Source organism: Hibiscus syriacus, unplaced genomic scaffold, assembly GCF_006381635.1.
Source record: "Hibiscus syriacus cultivar Baekdansim isolate YM2019G1 unplaced genomic scaffold, ASM638163v2 tig00002237_pilon, whole genome shotgun sequence".
NCBI lineage: Eukaryota > Viridiplantae > Streptophyta > Magnoliopsida > Malvales > Malvaceae > Hibiscus > Hibiscus syriacus.
This window is the reverse complement of record NW_024061918.1, coordinates 1,727,061-1,752,057: the sequence shown is the minus strand read 5'-3', so window position 1 is coordinate 1,752,057 and position 24,997 is coordinate 1,727,061. Positions and strand designations below refer to the sequence as shown.

The window sequence follows — 24,997 nt, the reverse complement described above, 5'->3', positions numbered from 1 at the left end:
ACATTTGCCAAAGTATTTTTGGGCGGAAGCCACAAATACCGCTTGTTATGGTTATTAATCGAGTAATGATTAGGCCTATTTTAAAGAAACTCCATATGAACTTTTCAAAAATAAAAGCCTAACATTAGTTATTTAATCCTTTTGGATGTAAGTGTTTTGTTTTAAACAATGGTAAGACAATCTGGTAAATTTGATGCTAAAAGTGATGAAGGAATTTTTTTGGGTTATTCCTTAAATTCTAATCTTATCGAGTATTTAATAAAGAACTTTGGTTGTAGAAGAGTCTATACATGTTGTTTCGATGATAATCTCCTTCCGAGGAAGGATTCTTGTTTGAATGTGATGTAGGTATTAAATACAATGACGTTAGACATGACATTGGAGAACCATCATCAAATGAAGAAATGAAAGATGAGGAAACTCATGATCCTCTCGAGAATCCAACCATTGAAGAAAGGGAAGTATCTTATCCAAGAGAGTACAACTATGTCAAGGATGGTGAGATTATAGATGATTCATCCAAAGGGGTAACAACTCGATCTTCTCTTAGAAATATTTGTAATTATGTTGCATTTATCTCATGCATAGAGCCTAAGAATATAAGAATCATTAACGATGAACATTGGATTATGGCTATGCAAGAAGAGTTAAATCAATTTGAGAGAAGTAAAGTATGGACATTAGTTGAAAAGCTAGTAATAAATCTACTGTAGGTTTTAGATGGGTATTTAGGAATAAGCTTGATGGTAATATAATGGAGAAACAAGGCTAGACTTGTTGCTCAAGGTATACTCAAGAAGAGGGCATAGACTATGATGAAACATACGCTTCCTAGCTATGATGGAAGCAATTAGAATATTATTAGCATTTGCATGTTTTCATGAATTTAAATTATATCAATGGATGTTAAAGTGCATTTTAAATGGTTTTATAAAAAGAAGTGTATGTAGAACAACCTCCAGGTTTTGAAGATTCAAAATTTCTGGATCATGTTCTTAAATTGACAAAAGCACTTTATGATTTAAAACAGCTCCTAGAGCTTGGTATGAAAGATTGTCAAACTTTTTAATTGAAAAAAGGTTTTTTAAAAAATGAAGGTTGACACTACATTGTTTTTTAAAGCGTGAAGGTAAAGATTTATTAGTAGTTCAAATATATGTTGATGATATAATATTTGGTTCTACTAATGATGTTCTTTGCCAAGAATTTTCTAAGCTAATGCAAAGCTAATTCGAAATGAGCATGATGGGTAGCTCTCATTTTTCTTGGGACTCCAAATCAAGCAAAGAAAAGATGACATCTTCATCAATCAAGCTAAATATGTCAAAGATATGCTCAAGAAATTTGGACTGGAAAATGGCAAGCCTCATAACACTCCAATGAGCTCTTCAACAAAGCTTGACTTAGATGAAGGAGGTAAATGTATAGATGTTAAATTATATAGGTCAATGATTGGATCTTTACTTTATCTAACTGCAAGTAGACCGGACATTATGTTTAATGTTTGCTTATGTGCTAGATTTCAATCATGCCCTAAGGAATCACATTTACTAGCTGTTAGAGAATCTTAGATACCTTAAGGACTCCTAGTTTAGGACTTTGGTATCCTAGAGACTCTAGCTTAGCTTGCATGTTTTTTCTGATGCGGATTATGGAGGATGCAAATTAGATAGGAAAAGCACCTTCGGTACTTGCCATTCCTTGGAAATATGATGATTTCTTTGTTTCAAAGAAACAAAATTGTGTTGCATTATCACCACTGAAGCGGAATACATTTCAGCGGTAGTTGTTGTGCACAAGTTTTATGGATGAAACAATAACTTTTTGATTATGGAATTGAAGTAGGTACCATTCCTATCAAGTGTGACAATACTAGTGCTATTGTCTCACTAAAATCCATCCAACACTCTAAAACTAAGCATATTGAAATAAGACATCATTTCATTAGAGACCATGTCACTAAGGAAGATGTAGTTCTAGAATTCGTTGATACTTTGCATCAATTAGCGGATATCTTTACAAAACCTTAGACAATAAACGTTTTGGACACTTAGGAGAAATTAGGTTTAACTGACCTATCTTCACTTAGTGTTTAAAATAAATTTAGCACTTTTAAGTATAAATGAAAAATGCTTATAATAATAATTTTTATTGCATTCATTGCTTTTAGTTAGGGTGAGTTTATGATTCTTGGTGAAAATTAACTTTATGTTTCAAATGTTAAAAAGATTAATTTGATGGATTGAACATGATTAATTTTCAATATATTAGTTGGCAATACCACTAGAGAAAATTAATTTAGCATTTTGAGTGTTTTAAAATCAAATTTTAACAGTTTAGTGCAAGGGAATCGATACCCCCATTGAAGGGGACTGATTCCCCCTTTGAATGGGAACTGATTCCTCCTGAGGGAATCGATACCCCCCATGGGTTCTGGATATATCACGACCAGAAAACCCATTCTCTCAAACCTCTCTTCTTTCTTAAACGGTGTTCATCCTCTCTTTCTCTCTAAATCTCCATTTTTGCCAAAATCATCAAATACTAGTCGGAATTAGATCGTTCTTCAACTTCTAATCCTTGTAACAACATCACATTGTCATAAAATCCAAATTTTCAAGGCAATATTTTAAAATCCTCTTTTCATTGAGTTTTAAAATTAGGACTAGTTTTGATTAGTTCTAAGATTAACATTACATCGGGCATGGTTATATGATGATTTTACAAACCAATTTCGTCAAAACACTCAATTTTTCAAAAAAAAATTAAATTTCGAAATAAAAAAATCAAAATTGTTGTTTAATGATTTTTTGATTCAATTATGTTTCATAAAAACTATACGTATTATGATTTTCAAACATTATTTTCCAAATAGTTTTTCAAAACATTGCCCTTTAGGATTCGGTTTAGAGAACCTTGAAATATTGAGGACTCATTTGAGTTTTGGGTTTGATTATATTTCATACATGTGTTTAAATTTGCAGGTTACATATTCTATTCTGATTCTTAAACCATGTCAAATCCTAAATGACCTAGGACATTATCTAGTAGCTCAAGTCAAAATCGACCTCTTATTCCTCCACGCAATCCAAATAACCCAAATATGACCATTATGAACTCTTGTTTGAACGTACCAGGTTGTGGACAAGATCTATACCATATGTATCATACTTGTTTTGAGTCATACAAAATCTGGGAAGAGCGTATCCCTTCGATCCAAGCTATAGAAGATATGGACTTCCAATATCTTCCTACTCTTAAATCATAGAAGTTTGATAAACTCTTTAAACTCAAACCTTTAGTTTATCATCAATTAGTCCGCATTTTTCTATTCCAATATGGTATGTGTCCAAAACGAGCGTGATCTGAAACTATAGGAATTCAATCCTATCTTTTAGGACAATTCATTTTTATTAACTCCGGCACAATCGCTACCCATTTTGGACTATATAACTCAGGTTTAATGAAAAGAGACTGTGGATTCACCCTATAAGTCTAAGGATAATGAGAGTACCCTAAGAACTCATCGTGATAGATTCCTTCATTATTTGATCTCTTGGTGGTTTAAACCATCCGGAGGTAGGTACTCCTCCCTTAGGAACATAGATATATGGTGGATATATTGTATCCAACATAAAAAAAAGATTAATCTGCCACAGATCATCTTTAGTGAGTTTCCATAAACAATGTTTTTCCATGAATATAGAAACCTTGGTTTATGGTTGTTTCCTTAATTTGTTTATCAAACTCGGTCTTAGGGTCAATGGGTCAATGGATCAATGGGTTTATCGTCCCGAACTCAGAACTTTTAATTGTGAAACATTTTGATGTTCATGGATTGTTTTATTTTGGGTGTTTGAATTTGTTGGATAATTGTATATTTGAACTTACATGCTTATATATTTGGTTTGATTTTCACTTTCATTTTGAGCTTAGTGTTTATTTTTGCATCATTTACATATTAGTTGCATTATGATCAAATTTTTCCATTTCACATTGTTTATGAATATTGAATTATGGAACTAATGGCTAATCTTTCTCTTGATTATGATCTTAGTAGCTTACGCTATATTTAGTTATCAATTGGCTATTGTTTTTCAAAACTTGTTTAAAATCTTTTAAGGTCTTTTGATTTAACAAAAGGGGAGAAATATTAAAGTGTTTTTAAAGGGAAATATTAAAGTGTTTTTAAAGGGGAGAAGTGTTAGAGTAAGGGGGGGTAATTTCAAAACTTGATTTCAAAATCTTAAAATTACTAAAATGTTTTGTTATATCAAAAAGGGGGAGATTGTTGAAAACATTTTGATATTTCGATATAAAAAATTAAGATATATTAATTTTAAGATTTTCCAAAAATATTTTCTAAGTATATTCAATATAATTATTCGAATATCAAAATATTACTCCAAATATTCAAAAGTCATTTTTAATCCTTACTCAAGTGTAAATTAGTTTTAATCTTAAAATTATTTCAAATAATTTTGCAAAGTATTTCGAACCATTTCAAAGCCAAAATTCCAGAATGTCCAGAGGGAACCGATTCCCCCTGAATGGTTTTGCTCCGAGAAATTCCAGTATGCTCGGAGGGAATCGATACCCCTAGGAGGGAACCGATTCCCCCTAGGGGTATCGATTCCCCCCACTGTTCAACGGTCGAATATTTGAATTTTACACTTAGGGAACCGATTCCCCATGAGGGGGTACCGATTCCCCCACGCTCTAAGTTGTTTTATTAATGGTTTTCACACTTAAACGGCTCTATTGACTCCACTAATCATCCCCAACGTTCAGAATCAATTGAGGGAGTATTTAAACAAGTTCTGAAGCCTTTGATCAATAAGAAATTATAGAGAAACAAGAGAGAAAGCATCAAACACCAAGTTTGTGCAAATCAAGCCAATTTTCCTTTCAATATTCATTTTGCTTTCAAGAACACCATTTGTTCTCATTTGTAATTATATTAAAGTGTTCTTTTCTTGTTCTAGAATTGTGCAAACATCTTACCTTGTGAGTTTTCCTTGTAAGTTTGCAAATTTGTGTATTTCTCTTTGAAAAAAGAGTGTGCTCAAGAATTTGGGGTATAATTCTTGAGGGAGTTGTAAGGTTACTCTTTATCCTCAAAAGAAAGAACAAATTAGTGAATTTGTTGGAAAATCCTTAGTGTGGATAGCTAAGGTAGTGGACGTAGACTTTGGTTGAGAAAGTCGAACCACTCTAAATCGTTGTGCAAATATTTCAATTTTCTGCAAAGCTTCCACCAAAATTTAATTGCCAATTCCCCCCCTCTTGGCCATTTTCATCAATCGATTAACTCAACAAACCAGAATAATTGTAAAGGAGTAGGGACTAATATTGCTCCATCATTTCAAAAAGTCAAACAAAGAGATTGTGTCACAATCACACAAGTCAAAATAAGCAATCTTGTTACCAGTGAACTTCATTTTAGGTGAATGTACAAATGATCCACCGTAGTGAAACGATAGAAAATTTTTCATCTTCACTACCTGTAACAAGATTTTTGAATTGATATTCAGCATAGTAGGACACATAACACACATATACACTTTATCATATTAACATATGATCCAATATTATTACAATATTCAACATGCAAACATGTAGGGCCCGCAACAGTACAATATTCAGAATATTTATAGTTACAAGCATATCACACATATACACATAAAAAGTCATAAGTCAGCATAATTTATCAAATCCTTGTAGTCCACAAGAACACAATATTAACCATTATTTTTCAAACATGTAGGGACCACAACATTACAATATTTAGAAAATATTATTAAACTGCATGGTCTACAACAATATAAAACATTCAACATACAAATATGTCAAAACTACAAAGTCATATATCCCACATATTTCAGAAATTTCACATTCAACATATCCCACATGTCAAAACCTTTACAACATAAAGCATATAACAAAAAAAATAGCATGAAAAGTGGATACATGATTTCAAGTGGATATAAAGTGATTATATCAAGAAAATAGCATATAGCATAAAGTACATATACTTTATGTTGGACAGAAATCATATAACATATAACATAAAGCATTGATAGTAGAGTTGTAAAGTTGTATAACATATCATATAAACATGAAAAGTGGTCATATAAACAGAAAATATTGCAAGTCTAGTTGTAAAGTTGTCAACAGAAAATTAACATTACTTCAACATAAACCACATACATTTTCTATCAAAAGAAAATAAAAAACATTGCAAGTAAAGTTGTCAACAGAAAATCAACATTATTTCAACATAAACCACATACATTTTATGTCAACACAGAATCAATACAGTTGTCAAAAATCAAGAATCAAGAGTAATATAAAACAAAATAATCGACATTATTTCAAAAAAAACCCCATTCAATTTTCTGGCAAAATTCTAGGTTAATCCATTTTCTCTCAAACTGAAAATGCAGCTTACAGTAAAGCATGGTGTTGTCCCCTTTTTGTCGTAGCCTCCATGTCAGAACCAGCTTCACTTTGAACCCTAAAAATTTCCTCAAACCCCTCTTATATCCAAGTGTTGCTCGTTATTTTCTCTTAATCGCTTTCTATATTTCCTCTCTTTGTTTCCTCACGTTTTCGGTTTATGGTTTTCTCAAACACCTTCTGCAACTCTCTGAAACTGCTTCATTCGTGAAGGAGGAAGTAAAGAATGGAATCAAAATAGAATCGGATGGATCCCCTTTATTTTTCCCGCTCATTTTATGTTTAATTATTTTTTGGCTAAATTTTTGGTAAAACACTGGTCAACGGGAGAAGTGAGGTTCTCCAATGTGGCAATCAAACCATCCAGGTAAGCATCTAACATTCTACGTGTGTTTTTCGTGATGGCTCCTAACGGCTGTTAACAGCCAGTGACCATTTTATGACAAACGATAACGTTAATAATCAATTTGTAACTTTTTAAACATTAGTGGTGAAAACAAAAAATTTACCTAAACATCAGTGACCATTGGCGTAGTTTACCCATAAATAAAACCATTTATTAAAATCAAACTGGAACTAGTGAAGGAGAATATTCATTTTTCCCAATGCGACAATATGCTTTTGGGTTTTTTCTTTTACCTCATTTCAATGCATTGATATTATAATAACAATTAACAACAGTAAATTTTCTGGATTAAATTACATGTGTATTTTTATGGTGAATTATGTATCTTACTTATTTATTTAAATAATAATAATAAATTAAAATTGTTTGAAAAGGTACAAAATAAGTAGAATGTTTAATTTATAATATCCAATAATTAAACATATAAGTTAATGTAATAGATATTTATTGTATCCCGGTAAATTGAACATTCTTTGTAAACATTCTGCACATTTTACCCAGGTGATCAATGTGTGCAGAATTTCAACAGAATAAAATTAAAGTATTAGTATTATTTTCTAAAGAAATGGAAATTGATCCGAAAACCAACAAAGTTTAGGACAATCCGAACACGTGATCTGTGATTCGGTCCAAACACCGATTTTTAAACAATCAATCCCTCCAAAATCCATATTTTTATATAAAAAAAATCGTGATTTTTCGCTATGTCCTTTTGATAAGGTGTTTGCATCTGTAAGTGTGTATACTTTGGCCTTTTGTTTAGGCCTTTGCTCCTTTGGTTCTTTCCTTGTTTCATTGAACTTTGGCCTTTTTTACCGGAAAATCATTTTAGACTCAATAATTTTTTTTTGGATAATTAAGAACTCAATAATTATTTGTTAAACATTATATCTTTTAATATTATCGATCTAACATCTTTTTTGATACAGTGGTAATAAAAAACAGATCATCAGTCGTACCTTCGTGGGGTTCTATCCGAGCTAACACCAGATAAAGAAAGACACAAATGATCATTCGCGCATTCGTTGAACATCTGACAAGTACAGAAGCACAGATCATGATCCACGCCTTCCATTATGCATTATGCATTATGAATTATTGGGTACTCCATTATTACCCAAGCCTGAAAACTCGACTTTTTAACAATCCTCATCCCCTATAAATAACTCATATGAATGCAAACATCACCACACCAAAATTACTTGTTTATTCTTACTTCTATTAAGCTAGGTATATTTTGTTATTATTTTTATAATGTAAAATTATTTTTTATTATATTATATTTATTTTATATTTAATTATATGAACAAATTTTATTGTACTAATTATTTTATATTATTTTTACGGTTGTAAAATTGGAAGGCGATATCATACCTCGAGATATTTTGTCGATACGGTAACAATATAAAATTATGTTATTTAAATTATTGTGATTTTTTTAAAAAAAATGGATTAGTTTATGTTTTAATTCATATACTATTTATTTAATTAGGCGTATTTCAGCTATTGTTTTTGTAGATATAAGACTCTCATTCTTTCAAACTCTCAAAATGACGCTTATTTCAGCTATTGTTTACTATGATGGAGAAATTCGGGAAGATGAAACCAGCGTTGTCTTCGCATCAAATCATTCTGCCAAAATACCCGTTAAGAGAAACATCACTCTTGAGGAGCTGATCACTAAAATTTCAAGGAAGGTTCATGTTGGAAGTACTAGAAGATTGTCCTCACTTCAATACAGATTTTCAACCACATCATTTCTGTTAACTTACACAATTCGAACTCTCCAACGATGACGATGTTGCTATGATGGTTGATTCTCATAATCAATATTTAGACGCTGATACACAAAGTATGCGATATTGTTGAAATGTTTGTTTGTGGTATGTATTATGCTCCAACTATGGGTTGGCTTAACAAGCTGATCAAGTTGACTGTTCACTCAAGTAATGTGTAATGATTTTAACCTCGTTAATGGAAATCCACATCATGGTGTTATCCCATTAAGTTCAATAAGGAGACATCATCAGCAACTTGTTACGATTTGTACCAAGGTGGCTTCACAAACAATCTGTATGGCAACATCACTTAGTTCAGGGGAAGACATTCATCTACCATTTATTTAACCTGAATATAGAGATGCCCTCGATGGAGCAATCTGTGCAGTACCCATTTGACATGATGCCTTCAAGTTCCAGGGGAGACATTCAGGTGCGAGCTTCTTCGACCTCAATGTCGAGATGCCTTCAAGTTCAAGGGGAATACATTCACTAACTCTTGTTCGTCCTAAATGTTGGCATCATGGACCCTCATCTTTCCCAAAAGAACCTCTTCATGAGCCAGGGTGGATGTTGCTAAGACTGGACTATTCGTTTCAGCCCGAATCATCGCAGTTCAACATTAACTCCGATGATGATGATGTAGATGAAGTTCCCACAAATACGGTACACACCGAACCTCTAGTACACATGGATGAAGCTGACTATGGTGTAATGTATGGGCCAAAATTTATGGATATGCTTAATGTTGGTGACTACGGATTTAAATCATCAGTCAATGATAGTGAGTTATATAAAGGAATGGAGTTTTCATTAAAGAATAAGCAATAATGGTAATTAAGAATTACAACATTCATAATTATGTTTAGTCTAGAGTCGACCATTCCACCATTGAAAGTAGTCTTCACTATGTCTAACGTGATAACGGATGTAACTGGATGGTTCGTGTATTGAAGAGAAAGAGGAAAACAATATATGAGAACTAACAGTAAACAACAGTCTTTACACATGTTGTGTTGGAGGAATCACCAGGATTATCCCAACTTGGACTCCGACATTATCTATCAAGCCATCATGCTCATGGTCAAAGCAAGCTCTCATATAACTATTGTGGTGTTGATTTCAGCTATACAGTCACAATATGGGTACATTGTCTCATACAGGAAAGCATAGAATGCAAAACAGAATGTGATTGAAAAACTTAATGGCGAATGGGATGTATCTTACAATGAACTACCAAGTTGGTTTAGGGTAGTACGCAGATTGAATCCTGGATAATTGTCGACTTCGAAACTTGCCATGCATATCACAATGATCGAGTGTTTCGCGATCGATGCCAATTGTACTGGCTTTCTTGGACTTACCCACAGTGTATTAATGCTGTGAAATACTGCAAGCCCGTAGTCCAAATTGATGGAACATTCTTGTATGAAAAATACAAGCAAGTTTTACTATTGGCAGTTGTCCAATATGGTAATCGCAACATTCTTCCAGTTATTTTTGCCCTTATTGAAGGAGAATATACAAATTCTTGGCTTTTTTCTCAGAAACTTACACTTACATATTGTCACGAGGGAAAAAATATGTCATTTTAGATCGTAGAGCTGGGATCAAAACAACAATGGATTTTTTGGGTCCAATATGGAAGTCACCCTATGTCTAACATCGGTACTATATCTGACACATTGTTGCTAACTATCATGGAAAGTTCAATAAGAATGATAAGCGTTAATTACTTGTGTGTATGGGTATGTCCAAATGTCTAATTTTATTTCTCAATCATTTTCAATTTTATGGAACTTAACAGTAAGTTCTACATTTAACGCTCATGTTACTAACTATTACCTGAAACATTTGAGTTCATTCTTCAAGATTTACAAGGAAAGAACTAACAATGTACAATTGCATCAACCTCATCAATAAAGAAATGTGGACAAATGCATATGATGGTGGATATCGATATGGATACATGACGACCAACTTGGTTAAGGCTATCAATTCGACCTTAAAGGGGCACACTATTTACCAGTAACGACTTTGGTTAAAACTACATATTTTCATTTGGGAATGCTTTTTGCCAAGGTCGGGGACAAGATTAAACTTGGATGTAAAAAGGTCATGTCTATCACCCAAGATTAGCTGCAGATCTACAAAAAAATTGTTGCATCAAATGGAATAACTATAACAATCTTCTCTAGAACCCATGAATTACTTCATGACATGGAGATGTCGCGAACTCTTCAAGGAATTTAAGCTAACTCGTTCAGAGTTAATCTACGAGATAGGTAGTGTGACTGTGAGTTTTTTCAACCTCTAAAGTATCCATGCTCACATGTCATAGCAGCTTGCTCTCATACCCGTCAAGACTATAATCGTTTTGTGGATCCCATATATAGACTTTTAGAAGTATTTAAGGTATATGAATTTGAGTTCCCCCCATAGGTAATGAGCAAGACCATGATGAGGTTCAGAATTGGCTTCCGATTATACTAGATTCATCTATATTTAGGGACACTGATCCCAAATCCACTCAAATTTATTATGATATGGATTCGGAGACGTCCAGAGAAAACAAAAGATGTGGTCATTGTAGAAACCTAGGACACAATAGGAAAAAATATCCATCTCTTTTGTCATCAAGTAATCGTTGATGTTGTGATGATGTAATTGTAGTTTATGAAATCTAAGCTTGTGTTATTTAATTTTCATTTACTTTCAGTTAATATCATTTGAGCATCACCGGGTAATGGGCTACTCAAGTGAAAATTAAATAAAAACATTACAAACTAAATACAAGAAAATGATACAATTCAAACAATAAAAACAATTAAATAAAACATTAAATGCAGACAATACAATTCGAACAATTAAATAATAAAAACATTAACAAACAAAATAAATAAATAAAAATTCATAATTACATAAAAATTTTACAATTGCTGGTAAACAAAGAAAATTAAATAAAAATATTACAAACTAAACAACTCTATCGATACCTGCATCTTGAATGTGTTCCGCAAGGTGGTAGATGTCTGTATCGATGAGGATTTCTTCGTATAACTTGTTCTTCCTCTTCACTCTCATTATCGTCATCATCATCAGGAGCAATTATATTTTGTTAATCAGGGACATATGATGATGTAGCACCTCCATATAATAAAAACCCTAAAGGCGTATGGATAATTATCCAATCGCTCATAGAAAACTTTGACAAATACTTAAACACCAACATCGATGAGTGTGAAAACTATGTCGGAGGTGTCTGTGTATGTGGTGAACCTTTACCCGCCAAATAAGCAGTGTATGAACCCCACACTAGAACTACAAGCATGGAAGTATAATATCCGCCATGAGGGATCATAAAACCCTGCAACGGTGGCATCTGACCTGACTGCTGTGGCATCTGATAGGGAATCAGTGAGATCTGACCCGACTGTGGTAGCATCTAAAATGGCTGCAAAATATAAATCGGTGTATATGGTGGCTGATGTGATGATTTCGATGCTACAGTTGAGGACAAGCTGGAAGCGTCTGCTCTCCATCCACGAGTGGGGGACGATTATACTATGATGGTGGACGTCTTTGTCGATGCCGATCCGCAATCAAATAATAATCCATATAAATGGGTTTCGCATGAGGAATGTATCCACGTCGATCCTCTCGTATCATTACCCACTTGATGTGCTTCAGCATCTAGTCGACTTCTTTTTTGCCCCGTCTATCAATGATATGCATATCGTCGAGATTCTTAGGTACTTCTGGAATAGATTGTACGAAATCAAATTTGAGAAGCACGCGGTTAGTAAGATGTCACTCGACAATATAACATATCAGAGGGATCACCGCCATCCAGACATCTAATGGGTCTCTCAAGTGATGTAGGTTACAAATCCTCGATAGAATAAGGAGACAATTGAAACTAAAACAAATATATATAATTATTATCAAAATAATATTCTAATTATATAATGATAATTAAAAGTAAATAATAAAATTTAAATACATACATATGTATCAGCCTTCTTATCAATGAGTAACTGAATTTCTTCTAATTTATCCTGTAAATCCCGATGACATTTTCTTGCACTTGACCACCTATTTAATGAATTTTTTTATTATATACTCAACAAAATTATTTATATGTGAATTCGGTATTGAAATTACCTCAACAATAGCGGGAATACCAACGAGTTTTTCACGACCGGACATAAAACGGACATGCGATACCATACCCAAGACTGGAGAAAAATGAGATATCCACTGATAGCATTTTTTTTCGATAATTAGTTGCTTGACAAATTTCCCTATACAGAAATACCAAAATTGTGGAGCCTCAACTGAATGTCCTGACAAAGTGAAAATCTGCAAGGTGATGCAACCACGTATAATGAATTTGATTGCACGATTTGTCGGGCATCATGATCCCTCCTATAAGTTGTAATATCAAGTTCGTGCATACATTTTACATGCTCTTCGGAGGTGTCGTGACTCAATGTTGAAAAGTTGTATTAAATCAATTTAACGGTATTCGACCACCGTTGAAATTAGGCGGACACCTCCAAGATACTCATCGCAGAAAGAATGTCAGTTACTATCTGCCACCCCATAATCACATTCTCATCTACCGAAGCCCAAATATATGAAAACATCCTCTAGCGTAATAGTGCACTCTCCACACAAAGATGGAAGTGTGTCTTTAGTCTCCACCTCTCAACCAGTGTAAAATAAGGTTGAGTTCAAGGTTACAGTGCCCTTCATATTTTACTATGTAGCCGAATCTAGCCTCGGTTAAATACGGCCAGACACGACTAGGTATCTCTAACTTAACGTTATGAATGAATAAATCTAATATCGGTCTCTCTCCTAATTTAATAATATACAAATTAAAATATAACTAATACTAAAAAATTAAATAATAAAACATTCACACTAATTAAAATAACAACACAATTTAAAATTGTTATTTTATTAGTAACATTTCTCGAGATATGATTCACATCTAAATGTAGCAACATGCTTCTATTTTATAACTGCAAAAGTAATAAAAATCAGTAGAATAAAATTTAATAAAATAATAAATTATTAAATAATTATAATATAATAAAAAATATTTTACCTTCTTAAGAAATATTGATAATAGGAAGAACGAAGAATTTGAGATTTAAGTGTGGTTTGAGGGTTGTGTTGAGTGTGGTATTTATAGGGAGAGGAGGGGGACAGGTGGTAATCAATGTGGGAGACGGACGGTTCGGTTGAATCATAGGGATCGATCATGATCCGTACCTTCCGTATGTGTCAGACGTTCAACGAATGTGCGAATGGTCATCCGTGTCTTTCCTTACAATCCCACGAAGGTGTTGCTGACAATCTGCGTTTTATTACCACTGTGTTAGAAAAGGTGCTAATTCAATAATATTATAAGGATTACTTGACATATATTATTGAGTCTAATGGTGATTTTGATAAAAACTCCTTGATCTTTTATGCTGCGTTTTTAAGTGAATTTCAAAAAGGTGAAAGCGAAAAGATTGCTATAAGATACTGTTTTTTTAGGGACTCAGTAAGGAAGGAGCACGTGAAAGGTAGTAACCAAAGAGTAAAAGACCGCATCGTATTTGGGGGGATTAATAAAAAACATATAGAAAAATCAAACTCCAGCATTCTCAGATCTCTAGGATCTCAGAATTGCTGGAAAAAAGGCTACTTGTTGCTTGTTTATCGAGAAAATTCTCTTCCCCCCTCTTCTAGCTCTTTTTCTTTAGCTCTATCTCTCCCCCTGGGGTTCACGCATTCGGGTTGAACAAGTCATTTTAGGATCTGGGTGTTGATCAAAAACAAGTTTTGATTTTGTATTTTGAGGTAAAAAAGTTAAAAACAGAGGGGTTTTACTTTAAAAGTAACGGTGGTTTCAGTTTTGTGGTTCTGATAGAGACACCTTTTGCTTGAACATTTGTACAAAACAAAGACTTAGCTTCATGTGAAGGATGGCAGGTCATTGTTGTGCTGATCTGTGGGCGTTGGTTTTTTCAGAGAAAGCACAGTTTGAATAACTTAGAGACCGCAAGAGTTTCAACAGTATGGAAATAAAGAATTTGATGGTGTTTACACCAGTATTACTGATTTTGGCATTCATCGGGGTTTCCTCTGCAACTCTTTCTCCCACTGGTATAAACTATGAAGGTTGATTTTTTTCTCAAAGTTTTTCTTTTTGTCATTTACCTTCAAACTTGGAATTTTGAGGCTTCATTCTTTCTTTCTTTTTTTTCTTTTTCTTTTTCTCTTCATTTTCTTGTTTCTCAAGCGGGGTAGTGGAATTCATTAACCAGTTTTAGTTTTCTGGGTTCTTTTAGTATTTCCATTTTCTGTTCAATAGTTTTTCCATAATATTGATTGATAAGGAAAGAGATTTGACTCACCTATTTTCCCCGTTCATTTTAATGGATTTATTGAGCAGTGGTTTCTTTGATGGCCATCAAATTGAATCTACACGATCCTTATAATGTTCTCAAAAATTGGGATTCGAACTCGGTTGATCCATGTAGTTGGAGGATGGTTACATGCACTTCAGATGGATATGTTTCTGCCTTGTAAGTTTTCACAGTAACTTGAAAATAAACTGAGAATTTTGCTGCTTGTTAGTAATGTAAATTGCTTTCTATTATCACTTGAACAGGGGACTTCCTAGTCAGAACTTATCCGGACCTTATAGACATTCATTGGGAACCTTAGCAACTTGCAATCAGTGTATGTTCATTGCAAAGTTCATTGCAGTTGTTATAAATGTAGTTGTTTTGCTTTTAGGTTGCTTCAGAATAATGCTATTTCAGGTCCCATTCCGGCTACCATCGGAAAGTTAGAGAAGCTCGTAACGCTTGATCTCTCCAACAATACTTTCAGTGGTGAAATACCTGCTTCCTTGAGAGACTTGAAAAACATGAACTATTTGTAAGTTTTTTTAGAACTTATACTTCATTTGCATCTTGATGCTCCGGGTCGGGGGTTCTTTCTAGTGTTGCTATTTCTTATATTTATGCTTGTTGGATGTACTCAGGCAGTTAAACAACAATAGCCTCACTGGAACCTGCCCGGATTCTTTGTCTAAGATTGGAGGTCTCACTCTTGTATGCACCTCAACTTGTGTACTTTGTATTTCAATTTCTTGGGATTGCTATTTGAAAGAACCTTAATACCTATACGATTTCTTGTTATTATTCATTATGTATTTCGCTCATCGATTGTATATGAAACTTGTACAGGACCTATCTTACAATAATCTGAGCGGTTCCCTGCCAAAAATATCAGCAAGGACTTTTAGTGAGATGTTATTTCCCTTGTTCCATAATGCTTATAATGCATGTTATTATGGTTTATTAGTTACCGTTCTGGTGTTTTACTTTCAGAGTTGTTGGCAACCCTTAATTTGTGGACCTAAAGCAAGAAACAATTGTTCCACTTTCTATCCGGATCCTCTTTCTCTCCACAAGATGGTCTAAAAGGTGACATAACAGTGTTGTAGATGCTGTTACATTTTAATATTCTGGCATTTACATGTTTTAAATGTATAGATTCTTTTTTAATTTCTTAGCTCACCAGACTCCGGATTGAAGGGACATCATGTAGCTGTTGTTTTTGCGCTAGCTTTGGTTCAGCTTTTTCATCATACTGTTTATGGCTTATTGTTTGGTGGCGTATAGAAAACCAGCAGATTTTCTTTGATGTTAATGGTTGACTCCTTAAACTTTCCAATCTTATTTGTTTCAAATTTCCCATTCTAATCTGCAATGCTATACTGCCGTATAAATATTGCAAACTTTGGTACCCACAATGTTATTATCAACATTCATCATCATCAAGGGACCACAATTCACATGCATATGCTGCTGCAATGAAATTGTTGGTTCAGCTATGGTATGGTTAATGCCTCATTTTAAGAGCTCCGCATGCTTATGTAATAAAGTTCTCGCATGTTGCATTGTCTTCCATGAGAAAGGTTTTATAGCAGGGAAAACTTTGTTTAAATGTTCCTCCTAATATATTGTTCATGTTTTCACATTTTCTCCGAAACCTCACCGAAGTCCATAAATTTGCAGTTATGATCTTTGTATTGTTCGCTGAAACACGTTTTTGATGTTCGTTAAGACGTACAAATCCTTGTAATTACTCCATTTAAGGTTTTGATGCACAGTGTGTTACTAGCTTCATTTCCAGATATATCTTTAGTTAAAGGTTCATCATTTAAATTTCATAAATGTTCATGGTAAGATGAAACAAAGATAATTTTAAAAAGTTATATTGCTACGACTCTTCGTTTTTCTTGAAGTGTGTCCGGCACATTTTCGGACATGAATATGGATATGACCCTTGTAGAAAAATTATATCTGTGTCAGATACATGCCCGTATCGGACACGCACACTCAGTCCGAGTAATATAGTTAAGAAGGGGTATACTGAACTTTAGAATAATTTGCGGTTTTTCGCTGCATCTTGATCCATGTTTAACGTATAATGTTTTCATTGAATTCTTTCTATGGCATCCTCTAATTATGGACCCTTTCATGTTGAATGACAGAACAATATGTGCTGGAAGTATGCTTGGGTCATTTGAAAAGGTATACATTTAAGGAGCTTAGGGCTGCTACTGACCATTTCAACTCGAAAAATATTCTTGGGAGAGGTGGATTTGGGATAGTGTACAAGGGATTGTTGAATGATGGGACTTTGGTGGCTGTTAAAAGGCTGAAGGACTACAATATAGCCGGTGGCGAAATCCAATTTCAGACAGAAGTAGGGACGATAAGTTTAGCTGTTCACCGCAATCTTCTCAGGCTTTCCGGATTCTGTACGACCGAGAATGAAAGGCTCCTGGTTTACCCCTACATGCCAAATGGAAGTGTAGCATGTAGACTAAGAGGTTAGTACTACGAAAGTTGACTAATGTTTATGATTCCTGTATTTATTAGGATATTCGTATATCGTACAATATTGAAAACTATGGCTGGTCACCTGTGGAACTGCTGTTTTGAGTCACAATAATAGCCACGGGTTCCGTATAGAACCCTGTGATGCTTCTTGAGAACTGATATGTTCAGCTTTGAGCAGCACATTGATTACATCCACATACCATGTCTGAATATGTTTCGGACATTACTCGAGGAAAATGAAGAGTCAAAGTAACATAGATCACTATTTTAGTAGATATTTGGACCCTCAAAATGTCTCCATAATTAGTTTCCATAACTAAATACCATGATCATCGTGTGGATGAACTTTAATCTCTTGGAATAGAATTTAATAACCAACCGGTGTTGCGAATCATCTTTCCAGTACTTTTCAACAGTTTGAACCGTACAAGTTATCTGCATTTGTTGTTTCCGTAAGAGTTAATTCGGAAATTAAATGAAGATCCGAATTACTATTTGAGGTGATAAATCTTGCTAGAATTTGGCACCTATACAATACTAAACTTTATTTTTCATATTCGATTTTCCTATCAGACAACATTCATGGTTGGCCGGCTTTAGACTGGACAAGGCGAAAGAGGATAGCCTTAGGTACAGCTTGGGGGCTTGTATATTTGCACGAACAGTGTGACCCGAAAATCATTCATCGTGATGTCAAAGCCGCCAATATTTTGTTGGAAGAAGATTTTGAGGCCGTTGGAGATTTCGGGTTGGCCAAGCTTTTAGACCACCAAGATTCTCATGTAACCACTGCAGTTCGTGGTACCGTTGGTCACATTGCTCCGGAGTATTTATCAACAGGTCAGTCATCAGAGAAGACGGATGTATTTGGGTTTGGAATCCTGCTCCTTGAGCTAATCACAGGTCAGAAGGCCTTAGATCTCGGACGAGCAGCAAATCAGAAGGGCATAATGCTCGATTGGGTACTCTCCCTATGTCCTTGCAGAGTGCTGTTAATAATCGAATACTTGCTATTAAAACATAAATCGACGTTGATTAGCATTTAATAGTCGTGTACTTGTATGTGTAGTTTCCCTTCTTTGTTCTTGATACTCTATTCCATTCCTCGAAAAGGCAATTGTTAACTCGGTCTTTGGATGGGTTTCAATCTGTGCAACCTTACCTAACTTTTGGGTGAGGTCGTTAGCTCGGTCTTTGGACAACTATATCAACATCAGTTGCCCTCTTTCGTTTACCAAACATTTTTCTTTCTTTGGATGAAATGTCCGCTTAATTTTTCTGACCTCTCTTGCAGGTAAAGAAGCTACAACAGGAAGGCAAACTTAGCCTGCTGGTGGATAAAGATCTAAAGGGAAATTTTGACAGGATTGATTTAGAAGAAATGGTTCAAGTTGCCCTATTATGCACTCAATTCAATCCATTACACCGACCGAGGATGTCTGGAGTACTAAGGAAGCTAGAAGGCGACGGTTTAGCCGAGAAATGGGAAGCCTCGCAAATGGTAAAGACGCCAAAGTTTCAATCATGCGATAACCCTCCGCAACGATACTCGGATTTTGTAGAAGAGTCATCGCTCGTGCTTGAGGCCATGGAGCTTTCTGGTCCTAGGTGACACAATGTTTGCATTGAAAACTTTGATCGCTGCTCGATACATCTGAGTCCGAAATTCGAAGAGTATGTGAGTGCTGTTGATAGTCGTGGAATATGCCCGTATTCATCTGTAAAAACACGAAAATCATGTATAAGTTTGTTGTTTTGGTAGAAAAAAGAGTTGAGTTTGGTTGCGAAGAAATTTTGATAAAATATGTTGGAAATATATATATATATGCTATTACTTCTTTATACGGATGGTGTTGTAAGCAAGCAACGAAATGATGAATGCTATCATTCAGTTTTTTTCCTATGGAAAATAAAATTTAGTTTCCTGAATGATTTGATAGAAAATGCATAATCATCCAATTATTACTATTTTTAAATTCATACCTTTCGTGACCATTATTTTAGAATTATTTATTTAAAAACAATTATGACTTATTTAAAGAAAATTGAGATTTTGAATTAGTTTGAATCATTTTGAATTGGAGTCGTCATCAATCTTTAGATTAAGGATGTCAAATACTTAAAAATATCTTTTAAAAGGGTTTTTAAGAAAAATCATTTAAAAGACAAAAGTTAGTCTATATTTCCCAGAAATTTATTTTTAAGGATTCAGAAGTCGAATATAGGTGGGGAAGGGTTAGCACTCTACAACGCCTAAAAATTGATACTTAATCGCTTGTACATTGTCGAAGACGTAAAATTAGGAAATCGGATATAAAGTTAGAATGTGATCTATTTATTAAAGTTTAATTAATTTACTTCAAATTATATATAAGGGAAAGTCCTTCGGTTTGAAAAGAAAATATCGAGATTCGCACCTCCTCCAGCGGGAAGACTATCTCTTCTATTTATTATCCACAAAAGATATTCCCTCCTCTATTTAATATCACTAATCGAATAGAAATTGTATACCAATAATTTAAAATAATTTACCCTTCTAGAGGCACATATACTAACATTTAGTCAAAGAAAAAAATTAATTAACATTACTTTTTTATAAAAATATTTGATTTATTTTGAGTTCAAGTTTCGTTTGAATGCCATTTTGAATCATATCACTTCTATAAAGTAATACTTTTCATACTCATTCTAAGACCAATATTCTTGAAAATGTTCGAATAAACCACTAAAACAATATTAATATCAAATATAAAAGATACACATAATATTGCCAAAAGAATATTTCATAAATCAAATTAAAACAAATAAGATAGAATAAAAACATAAAGGTGAACATTATGTAAACATACAAGGTTAAGAAGTATTGAATAAATATAAATATGTCAAATTCATTCTAATGTATGATAATACTAAAACATCTATTATTATTCATATTATAAAAAAAGAAAAGTACATAATTAACTTACGCAATTAATTAAATTATCCTAGAAAGAATAACAAAAAATTAGAAATAAAATAAATAAAAAAGGACTAAATCATAAAGAGGTCAAAATAATAAAATCAAATTATGTGGCAAACCATGAAATTTCATACTCTAAACAAAAATAGTGACTAGAATGAGTATTACAAAAAAATAAAGGATCTAGCTCAAAAAAATACATTTACACAGGGAGCATCAAAGTGTTAAAACGAACTGAAATATAAATTGTCATCTAAAATCATAGATTAAACCATTGCACATGACAAAAAACAGTAGGGACTAAAATGGATTAAATCAAAAATTGGCAATTGTAATAAGTGTTTATCCCAAAAATAAATAACAAGCACATGGTGACTAAAACAAAATCATAATATAATTCAAAGCTCAAAATCAAACATGCATAAATTCTATTTCATGACTAAAATGAAAGGTTAAAAAGTACAAAGGACCTCGAATGGGGTTATCCCCAAGTACTAAACGCACTCTTTCTCCCCAGAAATGACATCGTTTAAGGCCTTGGATATAAGGCCAAATAATAGGCCAAAATTCGACCATTCTCCCCATTATCTCATTTATCTCTTTTTTTCATCTTAAAGAGAGTAAAATTCTCTCATCATTCTTTTCTCCCCTCGCCGATGAAAGCCTCAACACCTTCCGACCATAGTAAATTGGTGGTCCCGGTGAAAACCAACAACGAAAATAAACCCCTCTTCACTCTTTCTCACTTATCCCATGAAAAACCCAACCCCTCGAACACCCAAAACCCAAAATTAACCCCTAACCCAAAACCCTAAAATATTAAATCTAAAAAAAATGGAGTATTTTTACCTTTGGTGGTGGGTTTCCTCGTCTCTGACGAACAGGGAGGTCTCGGTTTTGGGCGAAGAAAAAAATAAGTTTTGGTTTTTTTATGTTTTATTTCTTTTTGTCCCACCGAAAACTCTGTTTTTTCCTTTTTTTTCCTTTGAAAACCCACCTCTTTTTTATGGTTGAATGCTCGATTTTTTATGGCATTTAGGATGAGAATGATGAGCTTTGTCCATAGGGGATATGATTTCCCTAATATTATCCTGGATTTAACGGGATTATTGTGATTTTTTAATGGGTTGGTTGATTTGGTTTTTTTTTACTGATTTGGTTGATTTTTTATTGTTTGGCCATATTTGATGACGAGGGTGGCGGTGGGGTTCATCGATGGTGGCTCATGTAACTGGGGAGACGAGAGGTGAAGCTCATGATCCGGTTGGGTGGCCAATCATCACTGGCGGTGGCGATTGGCTTCTCTTTTGGGTAAAAATCGTACTTCTGGATTATATGGACCGTTGGATCGACAATCAGATCCAACGATTGGAGATTGGAGGTAGCTAGAGATGAGATGAAACCCTAATCAGGTTTGGGTCGGCTGTAGCTGAGTCTGAATCGAGTGGTCCATTGCAGCGGGCTTGTTTCCTGGTGAGCTGGCAGCTAGATGGGCTTAGGTGTTGTTGTAGTTTGGTCCTTGTAAATTGGACCTCGATTTTGGGCCTATAAAAATATAAATTAAAATATTATTAATAATAATGATAAACCCCAGGCAAAAACGAGTGTCTACAGCTACCTCTCTTTGCCTATTCTTGTGTAAATAATAATAGGGCAAAGACGACAAGACAATGATTTTTTGTCTTGTTCTCTCTTTAGCTTTGGAACTTGATGTTAAAGACGACACTGCTCATCCATGTTGAAGAGATATGGTCGCTTTTAGATAAACTGTTTGTTGAAGATGACGCTATTCCTTCTCGTTGAGGAAATCGGGTGAATCCGGAGATAATATGGTGTTGAATACGACACTACTCTTTCATGTTGAACAGTTTTGGCCGCTTTCATATGACGTTGTTCCTTCTCATTGAGGAAGTCGTGTTAATCTGGAAAATTTAAAGATAACATGGTTCCTTCACATTAAGGAAGTCTGATTGTTTGAGGATGCCACCACTCCTTTGCGTTGAGAAGATCTGGTCGATGGACGACTTTGTCCCTAGCATTGAAGACATCTAAAAGTATTTGGATAATTTAGAGACAACACAGTTTCTTCGTGTTGAGAAAGTCTGATTGTCTGAGGATGACAATGCTTCTTCGAATTGAGGAGATCTGGTCTTTAGATGACATTGCTTCTTCGTGTTGAGGAAGTCTAGCCTTATTTTGATGGTTTGATTTGACATGGTTATTCTTGGTGAGGAAAACTATTCGTTCTTGAAGAGTTGGGAATCTGAAGACAATATTATTCATTCTTGTTGAGGAAGTCTAATTGTCTAATGATAGTTTGACTTTGAAAATGACATTGCTCCTTCATGTTAAGGAGAGCTAATCGTTGCTCGGTGTCAAATCTAATGATGACATTGCACCTTCTCGTTGAGGAGATCTAGTCATAGTTGCCAATGATTGATTTGAAATAAAATATTATTCTTCAACATGGAATTGCGAAACGAAGTCTTTGCTAACTTTGAATTCCTATCAAATAGTCGACATTTGAGTGAAAATAAATGAGTGGAAAGAAATTTGTTTCAAGAGAAGCTATCTCAGGAGAGATAAAATTTTGTTTCGAGGGAAATAATTTTAAAATTTGCGTTTCAAGGGAAAATTATCTCAAGCGAGACAAAATTTGTTTTTAGGAAAAGAATCTCGAATGAGATCAATTTTGTTTCAAGTGAAACAACTTCAAAATTTGGGCTTCAAGGGAAACTGTCTAAAGCGAGATGAAACTTTGTTTTGAGAGAAACAATCTCCAAGGTGACAGAAAATCTGCTCCTGCATGTTGAGGATATCTAGTTTCCTTTAGAAGATCTGATCGTTCACTTTAAGATGTCAAATCTATGAATGGCATTGTTCCTTCATGTTGAGGACGTCTAGTCATCGCCAAACTTTTCTTTCATGAAAGATCTATAAAAAATGATGCATTTATGAATGAATTTATTGGATTTTTTATGGATGTCAAGATGAAATTTATTTCATGTATTTTATTTGATTTTTATTTTAATAAAAACGACTTTTTGAATTTTTCCTCATGAGAGGAGAAAATGATATTGAGAAAGAAAAATTAGATGATGTCTTGTAAGAGGAGAAAGATGGCCTTTAAGAAAAATGAAATAAGGATTTCAGGGAAAAATAGTCTTAATAAAGACTAGATTGATTTTCTTAGACGAACAATCTTGAGAAAGATGAAATTAGTTTCTCAAAAGCAAATATAAAAACATCCTTACGATAAGGGAAAAGCTTTTTTATTGCATGCGATGATGAATGTATGATGCAAAGGTTCAAATTCATGTGACGCATATGTTTATGTTGATACATGTTTTCTTGATCAATGGTGGGAATGATTGCATGGGCAGTCTTCATTCTATTTCTGATTCGGTTGTCTTCACTCTTTGTTTGCACCAATTTGCATCCTTGCAATTCTTGACTCGTGTCAATTTCTTCTTGCTCCAGCAAATTTTTTCCCCTGATAAATTTGGCTTTCTCTGCCTGAACTTGTGTAGCAATCCAATAAAGCTTTCACCCTTTCTTTGGAAAGAGAATCCATCATTTCAAGCTTTGGATATTGTGTATGTGCTACTAATTTATGACGAAAAATCAATAGCCACTGTCTAGAGTTAGCCACTATAGTAATCGATGGGACATCCACGTCTTTGACAAGCCCAACGATACATCCATGCCAATTATGGTACTTGGAGCTATAAAGGCAATCAAAATCGAAATTGAAGGTGTTTTCTCAATTGCTAACATCGAATTTAATATACCATGCAACCATGTCAAACTCTACAGGGTTTTTAACTCTTCCTACTTAGATAGATGGTATATCTGAATTGAATCCCGAATGGGGCTATTTCTATCACATCGTGTTGAGAAGTTAACGACAACTCATTGTTTAATTGGCTCCACTAGTTTCTTGCTGTTAAAATTTCATTGCCCGTTCCATGGTAAGAAAACTTAGATGCTTTTAACCTTGGCACAGGCAGAACACGGCCTTCTACTTGAGTGAAATTGGAATTTAAAAACCCCAAATGATCAAATTATTAGTTCAACACCATAATTATCGGTATGTTATACATTCATTATTTCTTGTGCTTCTATCATCATTAATGCACGTTAAACCATCAAAATAATGAAATTGTACGTTGTGATGATGGACAAAACAATCATGTATAGTAAGCTCCACTGTCTCTGTTTCACCATTTTCAGTCTCCACGCCTTTCTGCCTCATTGAAAATAATTACATGCTCAATTCAATGATCTTATATTCCTGGATGATATGGGCCTTCAATAATGCCCAATATTTATCATTTCTTGCTCCAGTACTGATTCTAAGAATGGGCTTCTGTGTTTGGGAGATATGTGCCAATTTTCAAGATCTATTCCAAGAGATTGTCTTATTTGAAAATGTTTTTCTTCTTCTTTTATTTTCAAAATTTGAAAAAGATCA

The 24,997-nt window shown here is 34.1% G+C and overlaps 1 pseudogene; it reads left to right on the top strand.

Annotated features, from left to right (window-relative positions):
• The first annotated feature begins 14,235 nt into the window (after positions 1-14,235).
• Positions 14,236-19,349, top strand: LOC120141819 (annotated as a pseudogene).
• Positions 19,350-24,997: the final 5,648 nt, after the last annotated feature.